The following is a 7,627-nucleotide window of genomic DNA, read 5'->3' on the forward strand; positions in this document are numbered from 1 at the left end:
TTCTACTGCAAGAATTTACATCAGGAAGCAGTCTGCATATGATATTTTTGATGTTGCATTTAAGCATGTTCAAAGTAATATATTTGCTTCCTTCAACTTTATGATCTTCATATCTTCCTCTCTGTTACTTTTCTCCTCCTCTTGTGAATTCTTTCTTCTGTTTCCAAAACATAATAGTCAATGTATTTTGTAATTTCCTTCCTATTTTATCTTCAGCCTTCCTCATGAGTGCCCTTTCATCCTATATATATGTTTTCACGTTGCATCAAGGTTTCCTTCTCAGCCTCCATTGTTTATTCTATCAGTCAAAATGAGTTACATGGGCTTAGATTTGGCTAAATTGTGGTAATGGGTTTTATTTAAAAGCAGGCAAGAGGCAGAAGTTAATGTTTTATTTGCACATTTCTTTATTTATTTTAATATTGTTGGGTTCATTGGAAGAAAGGTGGGAAGAAAAATAATCAGGACACAAAGTTACCTGTGTGCTCAAAAGCTGGAAAGGAAGAACTGACTCTTTCATCTTGAAAGATTTAATATCATTCACGTTTTACCTCTTCCTTAGTGCAATACCAAAGAACTACCAGCATGTTCTCTCCTTGGCATTTTCTGTGAAGCAGATAAATGAGAACCCCAAGATCCTACCAAATGTCAGTTTGGGATTCCATGCCTATGAAAGCTACACAGATGCAAGGATGACTTATCAGAACACCGTGAAACTCCTGACAACGGCAGAAAGGATTGTCCCAAACTTCAAATGTAACAAAAATGAGAATATGATAGCTGTTGTTGCAGGACTAGACTCTGAAATCTCCCTTCATATGGCTAGTATCTTAGGCCTTTACAAGATTCCACAGGTAGGCTGAGCATGTGGGCTATTTAACTCTGATAGAATTGGGGGGGGGGGAGAGAGAGAGAGACCTTGCTGGATAAGAAAAGTGATGGTGAGAGAAAAATATATTACTGACAACAAAGTATCAGGATGGGGAAAATATTGATTACATAAATCTTTATGTTGTGGATGAGCTGCATGATCTATGCCAGGGCTTCCCCTTCCCCCAGAGCAAGAGTTTGTCCTTTCCTACTTTTCTAACTAAGTCTTGAGCCCCTCTAGAAATAAGGTTTTGGGGATAAATATGCAGACACATTTGAAGCAATTTCTGACGTGAGAGTGATGTAGCTACTTTGCATATTTTTGCTAGTACTGTTGTTATTAGACAACAAAAGCATGTTGGGGTGGGGGTGGGGGTGGGTGACCTCCATGATCAGAACTAGGATGATAAACATTAATTAGCCAGATGTGTTTCAAATTATTCCTATATAAAAAAACCCTACTTTTTCCTTCATGAAATTCTTATGTGTTCCAGCAAGTCAGCAAATATTTTGATTAATTACTATTTAGTATTATGTCTACTATTTAGCATTAAATCTGTCTACTGTGGTGAAACTGACCTCTTCCTTTTTAGGTTGCTTACAGTATATTAGGTCCTGTTTTGAGTAATGAATCTCAACTCCCTTCCTTCTACCGGATTGTCCCCAATGAAGCCCATCAATACATTGGCATTGTCCATCTTCTTCTACATTTCCAGTGGACGTGGGTGGGGATTGTTGCATCAGATAATGACAATGGTGAAAAGTTCATGCTGACTTTAACACCAATGCTTTTCCAGCATGGAATCTGTACTGCCTTCAATGAAAAAACTCCAGCCATATCTCAAGTTATAGACAATTTTAGTTCATTGGTAATCATCCAGGCCAAATCCTTTTTCTGGACCGTCTCAAAAGTCAAAGTGTTGGTTGTATGTGCAGAACCTCAGACAATGACAGCACTGATATGGATGGCATTTTTATATTCATTCTTAGATGGTACTACAAAGTTTTCTATACATAAAGTATGGATCATGACAGCCCAATGGAATTTCTCATTGGAAGCAATGCAAAGAGATTTTGATATACAAGCCTTCAATGGCGCCTTATCTTTTGCAATTCACTCAAACAAAGTGCCAGGCTTTACACAGTTCTTGCAGGTCCTTCACCCTAGCTATCCCAAAGGAGATGGTTTTCTCAGGATCTTCTGGCAAAAGGCATTCAACTGCCTATTTTCTGATTCCAATGAGCAGAAGCAAAGGATTGCTACTTGCACTGGTCAAGAGAAGCTGGACAGTCTCCCTGGTGCTCTTTTTGAAATGAGCATGACTGGCCAAAGTTACAGCCTTTATAATGCAGTCTATGCCATAGCACATTCTTTACATAACATTTACTTATCTAGGCTAAAGCACAGAGTGTTGGCAGGTGGAAGTAGTTTGGATCTTCCAAATGTGGAACCTTGGCAGGTAAATTTCACACCCAGAACCTTGTCATGCCTAATGTAATGTGTAATGATGCTCAGTTCATGGAGAATATCAGTAAAACAGAATAAGCTCTTTAAGGTTTCCAGACTCAAAAGAGAGCAGGGCAATTAAAGGCACAGAAGTCCTGTCCACTATTGAGTCTGGCAACCCTACAAATTATTGACATGTAATGTATATGTAATTGTGATTATGTGCAGTGCTTGGCTGTTCCTTTCACCATATTATAAATGATCACAGCTTGTGGCAGCTTGTGCTGGATAGAAATTGTCACTGTAGTTGTATATTTTAAATTTATGTTTTCCTCTTGTTGGGTTCCTAGCAGCAGTCTGAGTAAGTACAATGCATGGCATAACTGAATTTTTAAATATGCAAACTTCCATCCTAATAATATCACGGCATTCTCAGAGAAAAATGATTGGTGAAGGAATAGATATCTCTCTTATGCATAATATCACACTTTTATTAGTGCAAGGCCAAAGAATTATCAGCACATTGTCTCTTTGGTATTCGCTGTGAAAGAGATAAATGAGAACCAAAAGATCCTACCAAATGTCAGCCTGGGATTCCACATTTATGATGGCTACACAAATGCAAGGATGACTTCTCAAAACACCATGAAACTTCTGTCCACCTCTGAAAGGATTGTTCCCAACTTCAAATGTGACAAGAAAAGGAATATCATAGCTGTTATTGGAGGACTTTACTCTGATATTTCCCTTTACATGGCAACTGTCTTAGGCATCTACAAAATTCCCCAGGTAAAGTGTATCCTCTGGAACTTTTTTAAAGAAGATTTTTAGAAGACATCTGAAGGCAGCCCTGTTTAGGGAGGCTTTTAATGTTTAATAGATTATTTTACTTCATTTTTCTGTTGTAAGCCGCCCAGAGTGGCTGGGGAAACCCAGCCAGATGGGCGGGGTATAAATAAATTATTATTATTATTATTATTATTATTATTATTATTATTATTATTATTATTCCTGTAGCCAAGGGATGATGTAGACAATCCACATTAGCCCCCAGTGTTTTCATACCATTTGCCTATTGCAATGGTGGGTTGGTTGATTAATTCCCACTACATTGTTTATGTCATTTATGCCCATGGTATTTCATAGGTTTTCACTTTTTATACAGGCAGCGGCAATTTTAGGCTCATCCAGCAAATGTGTGATTACTGACACGCGGGTGACAGGAATGGAACCCCCACACAAAATGGTCATTGTCTGTATCATATTTATTACACACCATTCAGTAGCTCTATGTTTACACAAAGGCAGTATTTAAAAGAAGGATGGTTTAAAAGAAAATATAAATTTAAAGCTAGCCTGTACAGCATCCTTATGAAGCACCACAGTGCCAGGTGTCAAGGTGAGTTAAGCAGATCCACTAGTTTGGCAGAAGGGCGAAGAGGTCAGGCCACCCCACTCTGCCCAGTGAAATCACTAACTCTCAATAAAGCTACTAAGGTAAGCAAAGAAAATACAATTATGCAAATAGAAAGCCAGCAGGGATGTGGGAGCTTTACAGTGTTTTGTAGTCTTTGTCATATGTATGACTATCTCCCCATTGGACTGAAGTCACATTAAAGTGCCATACAATGGAGATAGATGAATCTACTTCATTTTCAAGAGTGACTAAGGTCACAATAATTGATTGCAAAAATTCAGGAATACATATATCTTTTTTTTCCCAGACACTGATGAATGTTTCAGGTGCCTAGAAGATCAATTTCCAAACGAGAACCAAGATCAATGTATTTCAAAGTTTCAAAATTTCCTCACTTTCTCAGAACCATTGGGGATCACTTTTGTTTTCTTGGCACTCTCTTTCTCTCTGATCACGGCTTTGGTGCTAGGAATTTTCATCAAGCACAGGGACACTCCCATTGTCAAAGCCAACAATCGTGACCTCACCTATGTTCTGCTCATCTCCCTGTTTCTTTGCTTCCTCTGCTCCTTGCTATTCCTTGGGAAACCTCATGCAGTGACATGTTATTTACGACAAACTGCTTTTGGCATAATTTACTCAGTGGCTGTTTCATGCATATTATCAAAAACCATAACTGTGGTCCTGGCTTTCATGGCTACTAAACCAGGATCCAGGATGAGGAAATGGGTGGGGAAAAGACTGGCCAACTGTATTCTGCTTAGTTGCTTCCTTATTCAAACTGGCATCTGTGTTGAATGGCTCTGTACTGCTCATCCATTCCCAGATTTCAACATGAACTCTCTGGTGAAAGAAATCATAGTAGAATGCAATGAAGGATCAGTCACAATGTTTTATTGTGTTCTGGGTTACCTGTGGCTCCTCGCCATAGTTAGCTTCATTGTGGCTTTCCAGGCCAGGAAGCTGCCAGACAGTTTCAATGAAGCCAAGTTTATCACATTCAGCATGCTGGTCTTTTGCAGTATTTGGTTGTCCTTTGTGCCTTCTTACCTGAGCACCAAGGGGAAATACATGGTGGCTGTGGAGATCTTCTCCATCTTGGCCTCCGGTGCTGCGTTACTCGGCTGTATCTTTACTCCAAAATGCTACATCATTATCCTTAGGCCTGAGTTAAACAGCAAGGACCAGTTAACTAGGAGACATTAGCAAGGTTGTACTTGATGTCTCATATTTGTTTAGTGAAAAGTCCTTTACACAAAGTCATTCAGGATAATAACAGCAATACTTTGGAACGCTGTTCCCCTTTGAAATCAGCCAGGGAACAACATATCTGATATTGTTCTATCTGCTCAAAATGTTTATTTAATCTAGCAATTTTAGGTGATTAATTTGATCAATCTTCTTTTGTAATTTATTAATTTATGATGGCTTAATAGTTTTATTGTACACCACCATATTTTTCAATGAGCTGATGGATTAGAAATACTAATATAAATAATTACGTACATAAACTTATTTCTGAGGAAACATCCGGAAAGATGCAGCTCCTTTTGATATGTAAATACCACTGCCATCAAGGAGCTGCACCTTTCCGGATGTTTGAGGAAATAACCTTCAGTGAACACCCAACAACAAAATTTGTAGATGAAATTGTATAAGGAGATGGTTCTTGTTGTTTAAATTTAAAGGATGCAATAGATCATGTTTAAATTAAGCTGGTGTAAAGCAGGCATCCCCAAACTGCGGCCTGCAGAGGTTTTGGCCTACAACTCCCATGATCCCTAGCTAACAGGACCAGTGGTCAGGGATGATGGGGATTGTAGTCCAAAACATCTGGAGGGCCGAAGTTTGGGGATGCCTGGTGTAAAGAGTTCGAAAGCACACCAAAGTGCAAGTAGATAAATAGGTACCACTCCGGCAGGAAGGTAAATGGCATTTCCGAGCACTTTTCTGGTTCGCCAGAAGTGGCTTAGTCATGCTTGCCACATGACCCGGAAGCTGTCTACGGACAAATGCCAGTTCCCTCAGCCAGTAAAGTGAGATGAGTGTGCAACCCCAGAGTCGTCCACGACTGGACCTAATGGTCAGGGGTACCTTTACCTTTAAAGATATGTCACATCCAAGCCCCTGTCTTCAGTTGGGTTGCTGCCGCTGCTCTGCTTAAACCTGATAGAGGGAACACAGTCCTTTAACTTGAGCTTAGGATCCGGCCTAATTCCCTCTTTTTTGTTCCACTCCTGCTATGTTCCAAGAACAGCCTTATTGGGACTTGCACTGACTTAGGCTGAGCTGGCTGAGCTGGGGTGAACAAGCCATGAGCTGGATTGAACAAGACGTGTATTTTCAGCTTAATCAGGGTTGGGGACTTCATACTGGCTGAGCCCAGCTGAACTGGGAATCAGCTATCTGAGACAGAGGTGTTCTGCATATTGCTCATCCCTGCATATCTTGTCATGGCATCTCCTCTGTTAGGGGCTCATGCAGACCTATCCCATACCACCCCTCTTACTGGAAAGAACATGCATACACACATGTGCACACACAAATATATAGCAGGTATGATGTGTTTTAGATGACTTTATAGGCATATGGTATTCCTACCAGACACACATGCTCACTTGTGATGTAATTTTGCTCACACTGTGGGGTAATTTTCCTCCATTATGGGGTAAGGAGGAGGAGTCTCTTTTTTAAATTGTATTTGCAACATTATTATTTTTTTGAAAAGCAATAAACAAGTTTTGGTATTTACATCATAAACATAATTAGAACAGATGCGACTGAACAAACAGCTGGATTTGGAACAGGCACAGCCTATGTCCTTCACCCTATGTCTAGGCCTGTTAAGTCTTTCTCCAGAGTTACCTAAAGGAGACACCTTCAAAGCTGTAGAGAAGTGCCACTTCAAGTCCAGCAATATTGATTTGATTTTTCAGACATGAATTATTGCTTCAGATGTCAAGAAACTCAATTCCCAAATAAGAACAGAGACCAATGCATTCCCAAGATTCTCCATTTCCTCTCTTTCTCAGAACCCTTGGGGATCTGTTTAACAGTCTTGGCTCTCTCTTTTCCTTTGATCACAGCTCTGGTTCTTGGAGTCTTCAAAAAACATTGGGACACTCCCATTGTCAAAGCCAACAATCTGCTCATCTGCCTTTTTCTCTGCTTTCTCTGCTCCTTGCTGTTCACCGCCAACCCTCACATTGTGACCTGCTACTTACGACAAACTACTTTTGGCATTCTCTTCTCAATTGCTGTGTCTTGTGTATTGGCAAAAACCATCACAGTCATTCTGGCTTTCATGGCCACGAAACCAGGATCCAGGATGAGGAAATGGGTGGGGAAAACATTCACAAACTCTATTCTGCTTGCCTGTTCTTTTATACAAACCAGCATTTGTTCCATTTGGCTCAGTACTGCTCCACCATTTCTAGAGTTTGACATGTACTCAATGACTGAAGAAATTGTAGTAAAATTCAATGAAGGTTCAGTCTCAATGTTTTATTGTGTCTTTGGTTACTTGGGATTTCTGGCTAGTGTTAGCTTTGCCGTGGCTTTCCAGGCCAGGAAGTTGCCAGACAGTTTCAATGAAGCAAAGTTCATCACTTTCAGCATGTTGGTGTTTTGCAGTGTTTGGTTGTCCTTTGTGCCTTCTTACCTGAGCACAAAGGGGAAATACATGGTGGCTGTGGAGATCTTCTCCATCTTGGCCTCCAGTGCTGGGTTACTGGGATGCATCTTTCCCCCAAAATGCTACATAATTATCATGAGGCCTGACTTGAACAGCAAAAACCAGATAATTTGCAGAAATGAATAATAATCTATCCGTTTTGGGTTTTCTGAGTCTTTCTTTTCTTTTCAAAAAATGTGATATTTATTGCTTATTACAA

This window comes from Zootoca vivipara, chromosome 13 (genome assembly GCF_963506605.1).
Source record: "Zootoca vivipara chromosome 13, rZooViv1.1, whole genome shotgun sequence".
Taxonomy (NCBI): Eukaryota; Metazoa; Chordata; class Lepidosauria; order Squamata; family Lacertidae; genus Zootoca; species Zootoca vivipara.